Source organism: Mytilus californianus, unplaced genomic scaffold, assembly GCF_021869535.1.
Source record: "Mytilus californianus isolate M0D057914Y unplaced genomic scaffold, xbMytCali1.0.p SCAF_1, whole genome shotgun sequence".
NCBI lineage: Eukaryota > Metazoa > Mollusca > Bivalvia > Mytilida > Mytilidae > Mytilus > Mytilus californianus.
The window spans coordinates 12,250,620-12,271,697 of NW_026262581.1; positions in this window are offsets into that span (position 1 = coordinate 12,250,620).

Genomic DNA, 21,078 nt, shown 5'->3' on the forward strand with positions numbered 1-21,078 from the left:
GGTTCAAGTATATATATATCTTCCAGTTGATACGTTATTTCAGGAATTGTGTTACATATCATGATTTCCTTGATTGAGGATAACTGGAAGCTATTGATCCAAGAGTTCTTAACTGTAAAATTGAAGTTGTCTCTTCAAAAATTTTAATGAACGCCATCATAATCGACCTTTATGGAATATCTGTGTTGCAGATGACCAAAGTTATGGTCAACTTGTTGTAGTTACAATCCAGTCCTCTTTTCACTTGATTGTGAAATCATCGAACGCGAATTATACCACGGATTTTTACTGGCAATGAGCAACTTGACGGTGCCACTGTAAATATTTGAGATGAAATGCTGATTCTTTCGGGACATTATTAGAATCAAAGGAATAGTAGCTAATACGTTGAGCATTTAGAATTTTGAATTTTGAAAAAAACTTGCCGTACAAATATGAGTAAGATAATATGCAAGACAAACACCAATGAAACAGTAACACAGCGAACAAATATATACCTAGAGATAAATTTTCATTTTTCAAAAAAGATCAATGCCTATACAATATGACAAGCTCTAATTCGTCTAGATTAAAAAAAAAGTTGAGGATTTTACCAGACTATCAAAAGATCTGCCAACGTCCATAACAAAAGAAAAGATATGACTTAAGACAACAACTGCCGTGGTTCCTTGCTGAAGCACTCAATAAACCTTATAAATGTTTTTCTCGCTTGCGGCGTAAACTATTTGTATAAAGCTGTATATTTCAGAGGATAGAACACCTGGATGCTTCATACTTTGTATATAGATGCCTTATGTTACGAAATTTCCGTCTGATATATGTCCATTGTCCTTGACCTTATTTCATTGTTCAGCGACTTCTTGAAAATATAAAGTTTTTTTTGTAATGTGAATTTCTCACTTATTATGAGTAATAGGATACCTTTATTTGGTATATGTGTTCCTTGCAAAATCTACATGTCCGTCAGAGAGGGTTCACTCGACCTTGACCTAATTTCATGGATCAGTGATCAAGGTTAAAGTTATATGATTAGGTCCGTTTCTAAGAAACTATAAGTAGTAGGTCAATTATATGTGGTGTGTGGAATGATTGTAAGGTGTTCATGTCAGTCTGATGGGTTTCATTTGACCTTGACCTCATTTTCATGGTTAATTGGTCAATAGTTAGTTTTTTTTATGAAGTTTGGTTCTTAGATACTATAAGCAAAAGGTCAACTATGTTTGGTGTATGGAATGATTGTATGGTGCACATGTCTGTCTGGCATGTACCATCTGACCTTGATCTCATTTTCATGGTTGATTGACCAATGTTTAGTTTTTCTGGTTCTGTTTCTTAGATACTGTAAGCAATATGTCAACTAGATTTGGTGTTCGTTCATTGTTATATCCTGATATGCAAATATGCATGTATGTAGGATGTACACGTTTCTGAGAAAAACAGGTAAAAATTTATTTTATCAACTTTTTTTTATTCCCGGCATTTCAGTCACTGGCATACTAAGCCAATCAAAGGTGCGGTGGTGGCGGGGGGATGGGGGTGGGGGAGGGGGGGGGGGTATGAGTGCAGTTAAGTGGACAAATTATTGTTGGGGTAAAAAAAAATCTTTTGAGAGGCTTTGATGAGCGACATTCTGTTGAAGGTCAGTTTGTCTACGTTTGCATGCAGGTATGATTTTTCTACTCTGTTTACTATATAAGAACACAAAATCGTATATTAAACGATTTTTTATATTTTAAAAATGGTCTTTCTATAACCTGGATGTAACTATATCGGATGAGGTCTTGTAAACTATTTTTTTTCTTCAAAAATTTAGTATCAAACATGTAAAAACCATGCCCAGACAAGAGATAGATGATCGGTGTTATTTACTCACTCTTATTAAGTATAACTTTATTAGTGACCAATTTCCTTGATATTAGAATGTCTCACGGTTATCCCCTTTTCTTTTGTTAATGTTTCTTTCCTTCAAAAAATTTCAGCAGAGATTTAGATATCATAAATTGGTGATTTTCACAACTTTCACTAAATTATATAACAAATACAATAATTTAATGCAGAAGTGCATTGGTTGGTATTCAATAAAAGGTGCTATATCACCCTTAGATAGTTACGGTAATATTATTTTCAAAGCTAACACGTTATGGAATTGTCATTCAAATCTTTCTTTTTGGTTAAATACACTAATTGATGAAGCTAATAGTTAGACTGTTGTTGTGTAATCCGTCTGGTATATTATGGGATGAACATGAATTCGGTCATTGGTAGTTTGAAGCAAAACTAAAATGCCCTGTTTTTTGTTTGTTTTTTATTAGACTCTCGGCGTTAATGTTGACGACCTTATTTTGACCTCTAGATGTCTCAGAATTTGTGTCGATGGATTTCTGTCTCATTGACGTATACGTCACATATACGTTTTAACACTGTTTCCAAATGTGGTCCAGGTTGGCCAAGTTGTTTTAACGGAGACGCGGGGGACAAGTGAAGAGATAACAATATAGCTTAAACTGGCTTTTAGGTTAAGTGGACTAAAAGATATAGATTATCATCGTGATCAAACTCAATATATTAACAAACAGGAGATGAACATTACTTAATAGTTATTTATCCCATATCTTACTTATCTATTTGATAAAAATATTTATCGCATATTTGTGCTCAGTCATTTTGACGAATAAAGACTATATGGGGAAATCAGTATAATTACGTACAAACAAACTTCGTACTTTATTTGGCCTTTTAACCTTATATTATTCGGGCGTACAAAATAAGCCTGATATCTATGTTGAGTTTATTCACAACACATGCTATTTGGAGGGGTGTTATTATTTTCTTTTGTTTTTTTTTTGTTTTTGTTTTTTGGAGGGTCTTTCTTTTAAAAAGAGTGCTAACGACATCTTCAGGACATAAACAAAACTCCACATTTTTGTATATCTGATGATATAGTTTCAACTGAATGTTTTTGTTTTGCAGTGTTCTGACGAAGCAACGTGTTCATGTAAAAAGAAGGTGAAAATAACATGCTTAATACCTTACGTTCCTCTGTTCACGCTTTCACCAACAAAAACCTTAAACGTAGTGACTGTATTTGCGCACATTATTACTTCCTACCTATATATATATATGTATTATATTTGCCTTCGGGTTTATATGATCCGTTCATCCTATTTTGACTCTTTCAAAATTCAAGAGTCTATCCTAAATTGAGGTAAATTATATGACCTTCCAAATACCGTTTCGATTCCTAACATCACTGAAGAGACATTAATTGTCGAAATCCGGATATGGTGTACAAATTTTTGCACCTCATGTTTGCGGGGTATACCATCTTTTCCGCAAGTTTATTGTTTTCTGTTTGGTGATAAATTAACAATAAGATCTATTTTGTAACATCTTGTGATCCGTTTATTTGGCAATCGCCAATGGCAGTCAGCAGGGTTTAAGAACATCAGTTGTTCGACCTGCTAGTCAAATGCGTTTTGTTAAAATATACTTTTTCACTCATTTGGTCTTTTGGAAAATGTTGTTTGTGCTGTATTTAGACCCCTCTACCAAGAAATTTGTTTTGCATGCACACGTATAAAAATTGCGGTTTTTATCCAACGCAATCATAGGTTTGAACGTTGTTTTCAATTTAGACTTGTTTATATTTTTTCGTTTGGGCTTGTATTATATTTGCCTTCGGATTTATATGATCCGTTCATCCTATTTTGACTCTTTCAAAATTCAAGGGTCTATCCTAAATTGAGGTAAATTATATGCCCTTCCAAATACCGTTTCGATTCCTAACATCACTGAAGAGACATTTATTGTCGAAATCCGAATATGGTGTACAAATTATTGCACCTCATGTTTGCGGTATACCATCTTTTCCGCAAGTTTATTGTTTTCTGTTTGGTAATAAATTAACAATAAGATCTATTTTGTAACATCTTGTGATCCGTTTATTTGGCAATCACCAATGGCAGTCAGCAGGGTTTAAGAACATCAGTTGTTCGACCTGCTAGTCAAATGCGTTTTGTTAAAATATACTTTTTCACTCATTTGGTCTTTTGGAAAATGTTGTTTGTGCTGTATTTAGACCCCTCTACCAAGAAATTTGTTTTGCATGCACACGTATAAAAATTGCGGTTTTTATCCAACGCAATCATAGGTTTGAACGTTGTTTTTAATTTAGACTTGTATATATATATATATATATATATATATATATATATATATATATATATATATATGGGTTTAAGAACATTTGTTGTTCGACCTGTTAGTCAAATGCGTTTTGTTAAAATATACTTTTTCACTTTTTTGGTCTTTTGGAAAATGTTGTTTGTGCTGTATTTAGACCCCTCTAACAAAATATTTGTTTTTGCATGCACACGTATAAAAATTGCGGTTTTTATCCAACGCAATCATAGGTTTGAACGTTGTTTTCAATGTAGACTTGTTTATATATGTCAAATGCGTTTTGTTTAAATATACTTTTTCACTTTTTTGGTCTTTTGGAAAATGTTGTTTGTGCTGTATTTAGACCCCTCTACCAAGAAATTTGTTATGCATAGAAACTCCCGCACCCGGAGGCGTCCTTCAGCTGGCCCTTAAATATATATACAAGTCTAAATTGAAAACATCGTTCAAACCTATGTATATATATATATAAAAGTCTAAATTGAAAACAACGTTCAAACCTATGATTGCGTTGGATAAAAACCGCAATATATATTATATATGTTTGCACTTCCCTTTTAAGGCACAGTACAAATAATAAATGCATTAACATATATGATTATGCTGACTTTGCAGTTTCATGTTTACCTGCAAATACTTTTATTGCAAGATCTAAAAGTACCGGAAAATATTAAAAGCATGTGTTATTAAAATGTCATAAATGGCAATTAGTAGAGTCCGGATACATTCAATAATTTAAGAATTGTCGAATAATTATGTGGGTATATGATTTTATGTTTTATCATTATTTTTGAAAATGGTGAATGCCATCTAATAAACAAAATCAGAGTAAATGAATGTAATAATGTCTTTGAAATGTAAGTAATCTTATGTTCTAGTACCGCGGGTTCAATTTATCTGAAAAAAAATAGAACATTAGTTATTAGTTGTCAAAAACCAGCTACGATATGTCTACCATTTGTCTGGTCTAGTTCTTTAGAACAATGTGAGCTATATTTGGTCACCTTCCAGCGATATCGAAAGAACTATAGGTGTGCCAGCTGTCGGTAGGCGACATTGTATAGCATACGCTGTACGACAATCCATTGATGCAAAACCCAACATAATTACCCGGGAAATGTTCCTATTTTGATGTTCACGCATTTAAGTTTTTTGTTTCTAACAAAAATTAAATATGATCGCCAGACTCGTAAATCAAAATGGATGTTGATTGGCTGGAACCTTCTGAAATCTCTGTGGCTATTTCATAGTTGTATGGTAGATACTCCTTATACAGTAATTGATGATTTTTAATTATGGTTTTAAGAAATTGAAATGACTGCTTCAGTGGAACTTAGAATAACACTGACTTGTGCTTTGATAGTGATATGATCATGATGCGCAGTTGTCTCAACAGAGGAATAAAATTGAGCCACACAGAAAATCTTATAAAACCGTCTTATGATAATTTTGTCTCATACTTGAGTAAAATTGTAGATGGGAATTAAATGATATGTGGAGAATATGTCAATGAAACATCAACACAACGACTCAACAAATAAAAGACATCTTAACATTGTGTATACCTACCTACCTAGTCCGTGATATGTCCGGATGTACATAGGGCAAGAACTGAATTTTTTGCATGGTTGATGATATGATCTTTCCTACATATTGAAGCATGGGTTTAATTGCTAGATGTCAAGTTGACCATATGTTTATACCTCAATCAATCCGCTTAATTCATAATGACTGCTATCACGTAATATACAAGATAGCCGCTTCAGCACAACAAAGTTTAACAATGAACCGTTCGAGCAAAACCTTAGGCACGCTTCTTATAGAGAACAGATTCATAGATACCTATGTAATGCTATATGTTGTAAAATTTATAATTTTGTTACTGAACTGAAATCACTATCATAAAACCCTTTGTAAAATTCATATTCAAAACAAATAAATGCCAACAACTTGATTCACATTGACCGGTTGAGTACAAAATCTTTTTACTGATGCTATATTTCTTTTAAGTAAAAGACAAATTTCAATATCTGATTATTTATTGAAAAGTCTTCTAGTTTTGATATTACAATTGCATAATAAAGATTTTAACTGAAACTACTTTTAAACTTTTAAACTTTGGCACACTAATATTGAGCCGAGTCTAAATAATATATTTCTACATGGAAATGATAATTTGCGTGGTTTTTAAACAAGAAATCATTATGTAGATAAACGAAATTCTTGGCTTACTGGGATACCATCTTCAAATCAGTGTTTATTGAGAGCGCAAGATAACTGTAAACAATCGGATGAACTTTCTCAAGTATAGAAATTTGAAGGATTCTTTGATAGCATGTCAAGGTCATATAGGACACTGAATATGTTTCGGGATAATCTGATCACAAGTGAGACAGGAATATTTACATTTTTAGAGAAAAAGATTAAAACGATGTAAAATGTTCTATTTTTATACACTTACTTGAATAAGCCAAATATATTTTTCAAATATTGCAAAAAAGAATGATATTTCGGAGGGTAGTTGCCTGTTTGTAGTTGTTTAATAACGGATTATCAATATAGCAAGCACTCCGACCTTTGGAGACTGCTTCCTTTACATATTGTGATAAAGGCTGAAACAGCTTAGAATACTACTGAAAATTGTTTTTAATGATGAAGCCATTTAATCTTGATAATTAGATCTATTCTGCTCTTCAAAGGGAACTGTGATTTTACCACATTTTCGGTCCACTTGTATATATATAGATATATGTGGTACCAAACGAAATCTAATTTTAAAATTTTCGGTTGGAATCAAAATGGTGACTAATTGTCGGATAAACAGATACTAGTGAACAATTCTGTATCGTATTCTTTGGAATGAATATTACATATAGTCTTTTAAAACATTTTTTTTAAACAACAACAGCATCAAAACATTTCAGTGTGTATGTGTGTTTCATATGTTGAACACATAAGATAAAGACATGTCACTCCATAATAAATAAGGCAAAGATTTTCTTTTTTCTATAAAAGCTTTTACAACTAATTGCAGGTAGTTTAAAGATTAAGACAACACTAGTTTACATTTCTTCTTCCAGGTTAGGAACCGGATTCAAAACTGGATGTGATTGGTTAGAAATAAATGACAAAAACGCTTAAACATGACTAAAATTATTCTGTATGGACGTTGCGCACGGTATTGGTGTCTCTTTGAAAAAATGAGGTGGATGGCGAGTTATTCACATTCAAGCTCTTTTCCTACTCAATAAATATCCATGTCCTACATATCATTCGAAAGGAAAGAAACAAAAGAAATCAATAGAATAGATGATTTTGTGCTTTGTATATTATTTAAAGAAAAACTTTGCTCATTTCGAGGCCTATAACGTCATTTTAGGGGTGTCCCGCTGTTACAGTTTTGTTTTGTGCGCGTCTTTGAAATCACAGTGCGAATTAATTAGTAGGTTAAATGTGAAAAAAACAGTATTCTATACCATCTACGACAAATGGCACCTTAGACGTTTTGAAATGTGAGTGAAAGAAGATTGTCAAAAGCGTTGAGATTAGAAAGAGATAAAATGTCCCATTCAGCTGCTCAGTTCCTAAAAAAACTTTCTGCCTTCACTATCATAAGATATTATAGATGTAAGTGGCTTCTTATAATATCAGAAAATTTATACATGTCCTAAAGAAGCTATCTGAAGTCATCACTATATAACTGTGGTCTTACTTTTAAAACATCGTCAGTTTTCGCGTGTCCAATAAAATGTCCCAGTGGACAAAATGACACATAGAATAATTCGGATGCTGTTTATTTAACAAAATTTCACTTGGTCCCTAATTTTTAACACCTTTTAATTCATATGAAGGGAAAATACATTTAATTTCCTCTAAAATGATATGATATATATTTTTGTTTAAGTTGCAGGTAGAAAATACGAAACGATCTGAGATGTCCAATGAAATGTCCCAATAACTGTAATTTCTCGTTCACGTCATGATAACGTTAAACTGTACATGACTTTTCTTGTATATTTGGCAAACAATTAATTTCATGAAATGGTCTGATCTATATTAAACAAAGTTCTTGTTTAATATGCATCAAAGAAGATCAGCATTGTATTAATGATTTAAGATAACGAAATATTTAACTCAGGTACTTGATAGGGACCAGGCTCTGGGCCATAAAAGTGAGAAAAGTTACATTTGATCACAGTGTCACTTATAAAAAGGGAACATACAGTGAAAATGAAAATGCGATCAACAGTGAGCTCATCTTATCTATTTTCCCCCTCAGTCAGATTATAAACGATTCAAAATAAACACCCTGACCTTCTTTCCTAGCGTTACTATAAAACGAATCGAAACTATATATATGATTCATATAGAGCCGGTATTTTGTTTTCATACTTGTATTGTGAGCTCCATGTAATAGTGCAAATATATGAATGTCTGTGCTCTTTTCACAAAAAATCTTGCGCCAAAAATTTGTGTTTACTGCGAGTAGATCAATCTCTATAGTCATCTACATAGCAACGTGTATATGAAGGTTATTAATTCTAGAAGTAATGTGTAGCAGGATGGAGTTTGTTGTCTCGAATCTCCAACAGAACAGAATTACCTGCTATATAGGCATGAGATGCCACGAGGTTTTATATCTTAATTGAAACTTGTCATTTACATTAATTTGAGAGAGAAAAAAGCAAACAAGCGCTCACTGTTAGGGTAATTTGTCCCACAAATATGATGGATTGCACGTAAACATGTAGCAGGCTCCATTGTATTAATTTACAGACAATCCTATGTATATTTTAACCTAGTTTAAGCACCCTTTCGAAAAAAGTCACCATGCACTCTACGCCACATTTCCCGAAATTTCTTTCTTCCTATATTTTTTTAAAGCGTATATTTTTAGGGAAGTTAAATATTCTTTGCATGCATAACCAATTTATAGAAAAAAGAATATCAAATACTAATAAACAAGGTCATATTTTTCTCTGACTGTTAATGACGTCCTTTCACTAAATCCATTAGATGTTGGATGTGTACTGATTGATATATGGTCTTAGATACATGATTTTTATTAGTTCTTATTGGCTTTGAACTAGCTGTCAGTAACTGCGAGTACTCTCAAATCTGTACTTTGTGTCTTTTGTTGTAATGGAAGTAAAAATACCCTGCCACGTCCGGTCTGTGTTTTTGTTAAATGTTTTTATGCTTTGTATCGATTTGATGAGTTATAAAATTGAGAATGGAAATGGGGAATGTGTCAAAGAGACAACAACCCGACCAAAGAGCAGAAAACAGCCCAAGGCCACCCATGGGTCTTCAACACAGGCTCCTGACTAAGCCATTTTCAACTGATTTTTATAGTTTGTTCTTATGTTGTGCTGTAACACCACTATCCAAGGTTAGGGGAGAGTTGAGCGCTCACAAACATGTTTAACCCCGCCACATTCTGTATGTGCCTGTCCCAAGTCAGGAGCCTGTAGTTGAGTGCTTATCGTTGATTCATGTCTGTCATATTTGTTTTTCGTAAATTGTTTTGTTATAAATTAGGCCGTTAGTTTTCTCAATTGAATTGTGTCATATTTTTCATGTCGGGGCCTAATATAGCCGACTATACGGTATGGGTTTTTCTCATTTTTGAAGGCCGTACGGTTGCCTATAAATGCTTACATCCGCTTTATTTAAACTTAGGTGGATAGTTGCCTCATTGGCAGTCATACCACATCTCCTTATTTTTATATACTATATTGAACACGGTGTATGTATAAAAAATTGACATCATATTTTCCTGGGGTTTTTTAACAAATAAATCAACCACAAAATGTCTGCTATGTGAATCTGTGGTTCTTTCCGAGCACTATGGCTTCCTTCAACAATAAAACTGACCACCACGATATAGCCAATAGTGCTGAATGTGGCGTTACTTCACCAAAACAATCAATCAACCAATCTGTTGTGTGAAATTGCTCATTTTTTTGTTTATAGTAGATCTATTTTTTTATCTTCACAGAACGTCACAAAACATGACTGGACTATTGCGTTTTATACTAAGTCTTGTAAAAACAAAATCAACAACTGAAACCGCCGAATCCGAAAAATAACCCGTTTGAAAACGGTCTAAAAATGTCAAAGAAAATTAAGTGTAAAACGATACCCAGTTATATGTTGAAATTGGATTGTATTCCTGGTCCATATTACCTTCTATCAGAAAACATTAATCCATGTATATTTACGAGAGCATATATTAAAAAAAATATATATGAATTTTGTTACATAAAAATTAGAATATTTTTATAAATCGGATTTCGGCCTGCAAAATGTGGTTAAATTTTGGTCTATATAAAAAGGGATATAGTTTCCATACTTTGCCAAATTTAAAAATAATAATGCACAGTATGGATCGCCGACCTTTTTTAAGCTTAAGTTTGTAAATTATCATATTTTGTAAGGATTATACATGGAAAAGGTACATTTATGTGAATAAAAAGAAAACTAAACGTTAAAGTTTAGAATAATATATATAAATGAGACGATAGCTCTTGTAATGTGCTTTCCGGTGAGGATTATTTGTCCGGTTTTAACCCGATAAAATATGAAATATGAATTATAAACACTAGTATAAGCCACACTTTATGAAAAAATTAATATAACGGACCTCTTATGAATCAAGTGTTGATAAAATGAGATCATGAAAAGAATATCAACTACTTTCAAAGAAAAAAATTAAGAAGCATTTGAATATTAATGTAAACTGAAAAAAGACAAAAAAAAAGAGAAATTTTTAAATAACAATAAACAAAAAGAAACGTATAATAGGAGAAAGAGACAAAAATAAACCACCAAAATATTAAACATTTCGCTCGCCAAGATTGAAGAAGTCTTGCGATAAAGAGAACATTGCTAAATTCCAAGAAAAAGAAGAAACTGATAATACACAAACAGTGAAAGAAAATTAAGAAAATAAGACATCGAAGTTTATAAACGAAGACATTCGTTGTGATATTTTGGAAGCACGCTCGTCCTAAGAGTACAGAGGTAGTATCAATTTTTCCCTGCATTTGTTTCATTCATTGTATCCAATAAGTTTTAAAGTTTCAAAACATTCATATTTTGAAAATGAAAGACGCTAAATAATATACAAAAAGATTTTAAATCATGTTACATACATTCAAGAAACCAACATGTTATTCAGTGCTAATCATTGCTGTTGAGTATAATTTTGACACAAAAATACAAATGTTGCACGAGTATTAAATATAAGATTTTAATTCTATGGAAATTTGGATATCATCAATGTTTGCATTTATAATTATAATTTATAAATGCAAACACCGACTTGAAAAAACAAAAATATATAATGAAACAACTTTGGAAATCTCTGCAAAAGAATACTTATTAAAGAATGTAAATTCTACGGTTACTTTAAGTGGCATTTTCACATATATTAGTAATATCTTTATTGTCATATATAAGACTTCTGCCCATTAGTTCTAAAGACTGTTTTATAAAGGAGCCAATATTTTTTAACATGTTCCATGATAGAGGGGTTTAGCATTTCTTTTACTTTTTGTTCTTGGGTAAGAGACATAAAATCATGAGAAGGTGAAATAATTTCAAAAAGATTATCCCTTAGTTTTTTTGTTAATTTTACATTCAAGGACGAAATTAAAAGTGTTTACGCTTGAATCGTTCTTTAGAACAACGTCAAATCCTCGTTTTATTGAGAACGTTGTGTAACGCTCAGTGGTACCAATACCGTGCGTAACGTCATCATGACACTCGTAAATGTTGTTGTATAGGATATCGTATTACAAAAATAAAATATCTAACTATAAAGTGTAATAACTTAAAACAAGAGTTAAATCTATTTGAAATGCAAATAGAGTTATCTCTCTTTGTGAACCTGAAGCCAATTTACAGTTGTTTTTTTCTCATTATGGCCCATTTACATTTTTTTTCTCTCATTATGGCCTATTTACAGTGAACTCTCCTAATGCTTACACAGTTTCAAAAATGTGCTGTTTAAGCATAGCATTAAGATATTCTTAATTAGTGTATTGTGGACTATGAACAAGTTGAACCCAGATAACATATTACCACCTGAAAGGGGTATTTTATACAGATAATGAAATTTTGGAGTAATTATTTAAAAATGATAAGATATATTATACTTGCTATAACTTTTCTCAGAGGCTGATTCATAGGGGCAGCAAAAAAGTTGATGGGGCAAGGGAGGACTAGTTTTCCTCTGCTATTCTTAGTTTTCCTTTTCGTCATGGTGATTCCTTTGGCTCGTGAATTGATTGAACATTACGGAGTATATGCCGCGACGACTCAGGTTAAAATGACCGGGACTATTTCACGCATGTTAAAGCACATAGATACATTTCTTGCTCATCTGTCCTAGAGAGTCACGTGAACTTGGTAAATAATCTGTTTCTCTAAAAATAAAAACTTCTAAAATACTGATGAAAGAGATGTTATTTTCACAACTGCATTTGATGAAGTCCTGCAACGTTCTTGTGAAATGAAATAATCATGCATTACTCGATTTTATGGGTAGATCGATGAGTGCTTAACGTCCAGTGGCAAATATTACATGCATAATCAGGACCGTCGGATCACATGTCAATATCATAAAGATAACTATTTAGAATAAATACTAGTACTGTACGCCGAGTCGAATTTTTAGCATACAGTCGGCAGAACACTTTATTCTTAACCCGAATGAAGTCTTTCTTCTTTTGCCTACTAACTGCGTGCTTAGCGAAGAAGCCTGAAATAAAAGAGAAACTTTAATCGTGTCATGCGTTTGATTTAACAAGGATTGAACCTATTCATGACGAGGACATTACCACAATACTACGGAGGCGATTGGGATGCTTAAACATATGTCGATCAATCCTTCGACTGCATTACTACTCATATAAAAGAAATAAGCGTACACATTTTTTTTAAAGTTTTCTTTAAAAGTTTATCTATCAGAGAAAAAAAAATATGTTTTACCTAAATTACTCAATTAAATTTTCTTTTTGGAAATGTTGAAGTAGCTCTACCTGATATAAAAATACAAATACTGGTAAAACTATACAATATAACACCGCATCAAGAATGCTCGCGGTTACTGAAAGCAAGATGAATATTCTAACCTGCTGATACAGAAACCTCTGACATCGGCGTCTGTAATTCGGAGAAGATCTTATAATATACAGCAACGTCATGAACAACATAGAAACACACCACCTCGCACAACGTCCTTAGTTAATGTGTACAGAATTTCATAGAAATAAAAGAATCATTTTAATTTTGTTTTTAACCATAAATACGCGACCTGTTAACTATCACAAAAATAATAGACGCAATGATTTAATAACAAGTGTAGTTACATAACTTTTATCAATAAGTCCATTAAGCCAAAACAAGACATTTGAAGGACTACATTTTTTAAAACTTGCTTGCTTTATAAACCATATTAACAAAAAGTTTAGTACTATAAATGCAATTTTTCTTTAAATTCCTTCAACTTCAAGTGGAATCAAACTTTCACGACAAAACCGTGTATTTGTTATAAAATTTGGTAAAACGTTTGACCAATTTGTAAAATCTGTATTTCTGTTTTAAAGTTTTTATCAATATTAGTAAGTTCATTGAAACCTAAGACATTACTGCATCCAAGCAGACATTGAACCGACTGAAAAATGTACACGTCATTAAAAAGAGCAACCAAGGAATATATAATTGACAATATGAAAGATACACTGTCCCCTTTGTCATAAATTTTGGTATTAAGATAACTTACGGAAAATCTAATATTAAAGTATAAATATTTTAAGTTGGAACTATTAAGAATAAGTTTTGGATAATTAAAACAGATCCTGCTCCACTAATGACGTCGCAATGTTGCTCGTGACAAGTAAAATCCGATGATAAGGCACATAAGGGGATAGTCAATCATTAGGAAAGAAGAAATGGATTATGGCTAAAAAAAGTGGAATATGTTTGTGGTCATTCGTGACACATATTTTCCGTAAAAATCAATCAAGTCATAATTGATTTCGGTAACTTTTAGAAGTGAGGACTTCAACTTTAACATTAGAAACCCTTGGTGCAATAGTTTCATTGTAAGCAGCAACCCTCTATCAATGAAATCCTTATAACGCAAAGCTTGATGATATCTTATCAACTGAGAAATACTAACTTCATATGCAGAAGCTGTTGGAATCTTGGTACATACATACGGAAAATTCACGATGAGAAAATAAAAGTAATTTTTGTCGTAACCTTAAGGTCTCAATCGAACCTCCAGTTTACCAAGTTTATCTTAATAAAAGTTTAGGGTATGAAAAATTTAGAAATATCTCTTACAATATTTACTAAAGGATCACGCTAGTCTTGGCATGCAAACATGTTTTATGTGCCTAAGAATCTCCTGTTTACAAACAAGTACCCAAGCGAATAGTTGTTCTCGTAGAGGAATATTAGTTGACTTATTCTTATAAAAGAATTGGCTCTTCCAATGGTCTTGTAGAAACCACCGTCCATTGTTTGTATCGATTTGTTGAACTGTAGACGTTTTTCTAAAGATTAAAACATCGACGTATAATCCAGAGGCTCTATATTTGTCCACCAATCCATGTCAGAGTTACTTTACGAGGAGGAATATTTCTGTCATAGTTTAAATTTCAATTCGTGGTGCAGAAGACTTTTTCTGCATAATTTCATCAATCATGCAAAATTGTACCACCCACCACTGGTAGCAATAATGTTATGTCGATCGACAAAAAAATAACACCAATCCGGACTATCAACTTTTCTGACATATTTGGTTTAGATTATTTAAGAATTTCTCACTAGTAATTTTTCATTCAGCCAGTTACATCTTTGTGCTATGGTGATGCTTGTTTTCAGATATTCTACGTTTCCAAAGTAATTAACAATAATAATTCATTTTAGAAGGGGAAAAAACATTTGTGAAATTTGTATGATTTGTTTATATAAAAATAAAGAGATGTGGTATGATCTTAGTTCTTTTAGAGATGTGGTATGATCTTGGTTCTTTTTGGAGATGTGGTATGATCTTAGTTCTTTTGGAGATGTGGTATGCTCTTATAGTTTTTTTTTTTGGGAAGGTTCGGAGTGCTTAAGAAGAACGGACGACGGATGCATAAAGATGGCAATAGATTACTAGTACATGTCTGAAAAGGCCACGAGTTTGACCACGTAATATTAACAGTGCAAGACAGACATGGACTTTCACTCCGTATTTAATAAAGGGATGTGTAAAATCGTTTGCCCTTAAAACGACTGAGGTGTGAAAAGTCGTCATATCCGGTTTATTCAATAAAATTCTTATGGTTACAACTATATATCAAAAACGTGTAGGAATAGATTTCAGCTTCGAAATAAAGAGTAAACAATATAGAAATTCAAAAATTCATCGATACATAAATTGAGACCTACAAGAAAACAGTGTAACTTCTTTTTGTTTAAGTATTTCTCCTTCAAGGCGACAAATATAAAGGAAATCATATATGGCTAATTTCAGATAAGAATCGACATGTTTCTACGTATAAAAGGAATCATCCTGGATTGTGAAATAGCAGACAAATTTTGGTTTAGATCTTTAATTAAGTATGCAAATTTAGAGAAATGAAAATTAAATTGTAGGACTGTTCAGCTTAATGAAAACAACAAGGTAGGTGTTGCTTTCCGGCGGCGACGGCGTCAACAATTGTTAAGTTTTCTGTTTAAGTCAGTTTGATAGGAACTACTTGTAAAAGTTAGATCAATGATATTTTCTATAAAGTTGCATTATCAGTACATATCAGTTTGACGACTATTTCTAGGCCCTGTCTCCTAGGTCATGGTCCAGCGACTTTCTATTAATAAGTAGTTTTCATTGTTAAGTTAGTATGATAGGACCTACTTGTGATACATCAAAAATATTTTCTGTAAAGTTGCATTACTCTCAGATTTTATTTTCCATCGTTTTACAGCAAATGACTCTGTACCCCCACTTAACTAAATATTATGAGTTTTGCCAATAATTGTGTCATCAATATCAAGTAGTTTTAGAGTATTTTCTTTGGAATCAGTTTTTAGTTTTTCCAGCCAAAAGAATTTAATGGTGTTTGAGACCAAATTTTTATTTTGTTTTTGCAAGGAGGATCTAATGATTCATAAGGAGATGGTAGTTCAAACATGTCAACAATTTCCACAATTTTTAAAAAAAACAGCTTCTGACGTCCTTAGTTTTGTTTTTATGGCTAATTGTCTATATGCAATGTTGTATTCAACTGCGTTTATTGTTTGGTATAATGTTTCTGAAAGTACATAACATTCGTTTATGAACAACGGCTTCAACGGGAATCTGACCAAGTAGCAGTAGGGAACCAGCAATGGCGGTTCTCTCTTGTAAATGCTGAATTTGTTTCATGAGTTTATAGAAATAGGTAATGAGATTTTTAGGATCTTTAGCTGACGGGCATATTATACAAATCCCAAAAAAGCAATCTAGAAATAACATAGCAGTTAATTTTCCAGGTATGAAATCCATTACTTTTACATTGAAGAACACACGATTTTTACGACCAATAATGTATCTCTATTTATTTGCATAATCATCTGAATAGCAAGCATGGTTTGGAGTTCGAACGGGTCATTTGAAATTAGGTCACATCATCTGCTACCGTTGGCACTCCACAAATGAGCCTTTACGTGCACCTATAGATGTTCGGTTTCATAAATTTTCAATAATGAGTTAAAAAAGATTTAATAAGCAGCAGGGGACCATACAGTCCGCCTGTAAACGTATATATATATTCCGCCTTACAGAAGTTCCACTTGGGAAACTTTGTTATAAACAATGCCAAATTATCTGTTCCGTTAAGAACACATATACTATATCTGTATTCCGTTAGGAACACATATACTATATCTGTATTCCGTTAGGAACACATATACTATATCTGTATTCCGTTAGGAACAAATACAATAATATTTATTCCAGTTGAAATACTATTTCGTCCATTTGGAACTTATCATTGATTATGAGATGGCATGTCTATTTCATGCTGACACGCCTTGTCTCACATCCTGCAGTTCTGGGAAAGAACGTGTGAATTGTCCTTGTCAATAAATATTTGTTTGTATATTGTTGTACAATTCTTTATAAATAGGAGCCACTAGTATCACCCTCTATTTTAGATTTAAACATTTTTCTAAACATTCCGTCATGCCAAACGATATCGAACGCCTTTTGTGCATCTGTTAAGGCAAAAAATATTGTTCTATTGTTTTCTTAACTCTCAATCTGGGAATATTATACTTGTTTATGTCCCAGCCTCAATAAACAGTTCTGTTAAATGACACGTTTAATCTCAATTTTTTTTAATGGAATGATAGTTTGTTTCTTTCTACAGGTATGAATCGCCGTTCTAGATCTGCGCACTCCTACATAGTAGGATGGCTAATGCGCTATATACAAATATACACCCGCACCCACTAAAAACTCATATTACACACAAAGGAACGTGCCACTAATCCACCAATTCATGCATATATATATATATATAACGGTAACGGTAAAAGCGTGCTGCACAAATACTGTGTTGTTATTTACATATTATATACATCGTACATTACAGTGAAGTTACGATTAAGACGGATGTGATCATCTTCACTGCTCCATGCTTAAAATACTAGTTGCTAATTTATGCTAGGTGTGCGAATATATACATTAGCTTTATAGCAGTCTATAGGAAAGCACTAAATGTTAATGTCTTATATTTTGGACATACTGTTAATATTGGATATATGCGTTCATCTGCAGAATATGTAGATGTATTCTAAATTTAGGTACACTAAAGCACTATGCGGTAAATATGCAGGAAAAGAGAATGTTAAAGTACTATGCTGTAAAATGGCCAAATAAACGATACATGTAGGTAAATAGCCAGCCGGATTGTCGTTATTTTTTTTAATAAATAATATGCTTCTACATAAACTGTCACTACACCCTCACCCCTACCCTGCCATCTGCCTCATTCTATTGGTATGCATGTCGTAGCAGAACAGTCGTGTGAGGTTTTCTAGCTCTATGTATTGTTGATGTTTCATATGGAATCCGTAGTTAATGCTTTTGTGAGTACAGTCCATCAGAATTTGTACAAGCATGTTACAGTTAACTAAGTTCTGATAGAGACCATTCATTAAGTTGTCCAGGTATAATTTTATTTTCTGGAGGTGCATTTCACGTGTATGCGTATGCCTATTGCATGAGAGTATGAAGTGTTCTAGGTCTTCATTTGCTGTATTACACAATGTACATATTGCGGATATATTCTTATTGTGTTTAGACCTAACTGTCTGTAGCATATACGTTTGTGTTACTAGCCTGCTCTTTATTTCTCCTGTTTTCACATTTGTAGGATTGTTTCCTGTACACTGCCAGATATTATGCGGCATAAATGATGGGTTTTCCTGTATTTGAAGATATGCCAATGTCTTTTTATTGGATTGGTCTTCAAGGCATATTTCATGCCAGTATTTATTTTGATGATATCTAACTATCCTTTCCCATTTTTCCTTTGATTTTGGGTGTTTCATAAGATTCTCAACCGGTTCCATCCTGTACTTTGTCAGATCTTCCTCTACTCTATTTATAAATATGTTGCTTTTTTCATTTTTCATTGCAACTTGACGTTCCAGGATTTGAAATTCTAATGAGTTATTGTTTCTTATTATGTTCATCAACAAGGATAGCATATTTCTGTCTATCACCATACGGATTGGTACTGCTCCAATTAATGTGTAGACTGCTGTGTTGGCTACCTGATTGGGAAGGCCCTGTAACTGCTTTAAGATTTTCCGTTGCATTGTTTCCATTTGGTCCATTTCTTTTTTCTTAATTGGCATGACCTCCAACCCATATGTCATTTTTGGAACAGAATATACCTTCCACAGATTGTGGGATACAAGAGGAGAGAAACCTTTCCTTATATGGAGACCAGCTCCTAACATACCATAAATAGTGGCCCTTCCTACTTTCAGTTTTTCATCAATATCAATTGTATTCTTTTCATTTCTGGTTATACCTAGGTGTTTTGCAGTTTCACTCCTACCTATCTGAGAGTTGCCAATGTTTACTACTCTGTCCTGTTTGGTATTATAGCATACAAGATCCGATTTCTGTGGGTTGATTTTGACCAGGTCCCTCTGTGTATGGTGGTATACAATGTCCATAATGCCTTGTAGTTCACATTCAGAGTTTGCTAGTACTAAAATGTCATCTGCACATGTAGGTGTAGCAATGCCTGTTGTCCCCATATGGCATCCTAATCCACTTTCTGTAACACTATCTAGAATGGCATTATTATAGCATTTGTATAGGGAGGTCGAAAGTTTTGCTCCTTTCTGAATTCCTTGGTTGACAGATATTTTGTCAGAAACAAGATCGTCCCATTTAATTCTAATGCTCATTTCTCTATACATATTATGGAGTAGGATCCACATGTCACCGTCAATACCATAGTGGTAGACCTTGTTGAATAGAATCTCATGTTCCAATTTGTCAAAAGCCTTTTCTGCATCTAAGGTTAGTAATAGGACTTCCTGGTCGTCTTCACTAGATTGTATTATGACTTCTGATGCCAGGAATGCGGCAAATATCATGGGTATTGCTTCCGTAAATCCTCGTTGTAGCTGGTTTTGGATTTGGTGGATCTTTATATCTATTCTGGATTTGAGTACACTCTGAAGGATTTTAGTGAAGATTTTGGTCACTGTTATTCCTCTATAGTTTGCCGGGTTTTGACGGTCCTTATTTTTCTTCAATACTGGTGTCATTATTCCTCCTTTCAGCATCTGTGGGATATCAAGTTGTTCTATTACTGTATTGAGGATATGCAATATGGGCGGTAGAAGCTCAGTCTCAGCGTTTTTGTAGTGTTCGGCTGAGATTCCATCGATATCTGAGGATTTCCCGTTTTTAAGTCTTTTTACAGCATCATGTATTTCCTCCTCTCTTATTGGTTCAATTTTAGCTTTCCCCTTTTCTATCTTTTTGATTATTGTATTTTGCAGAGATGAGAGCTCATATTTTTTGTAATCAAAATCCTGCCTATAGTCTGGATTTGATAGCTCGTAGAAATAATCTGTCCACATATGAAGAATGTCCTCGTTTGTTTCAGCCGTCTGATTATCTCTTCGTAGCGTCTTTGTAAATCGGTTTCCATCTGACCTTTGCGTTCTCAGTAATTTGTGGAAGAGTTTATTGTCTGAGGAAGATGCTGTCATTATCTGGTTTGCCAATTTTTCTCTTTGCGAGGCATATGCTTGTCTGTGAGCCTTTCGTAATAACCTTTTGGCTGCTGTTAGCTGTGATTTTAGAGGATTATTTTTGTCTTTTGGTGCTCCTCTATTTTTCCATAAGACATGTTTTTCCTTAGTATTCTTTGATGCTTCTGATATATTTTTATTCCAAAGGGATTTCCCAGTGCTTTTTGTTCTTATTGATTTGTTGTAGTTCGGTATAGCCTCATTGCATGCATTATGCATTACCTTTTCTATAGATGTGATGTCCTCCTCTATATTTTTGTTACTAGCTTGAAGTATTTTTTCCACTCCATCAGATATGGTCAGTTGATATTTTTGTAGATTGTATTTTTCCCATTTTGTTCTTACAATGACTGATTTTGATTTGTTGGGTTTCCTAATTAGTTTTCTCTTGATTGTAGCTATGACAGGTACATGGTCGGATGTGTTTTCTGCTTCCATATCTAAGATCTGTACATATTGTGTTAGGTCTTTACTTGCTGAGAAAAAATAATCAATTTGTCCAGCAGATTTTCCGTTATGATGGAAAAAGGTTTCTTTCTCTGGGTATTCTTAAAAACGGTATCGGGT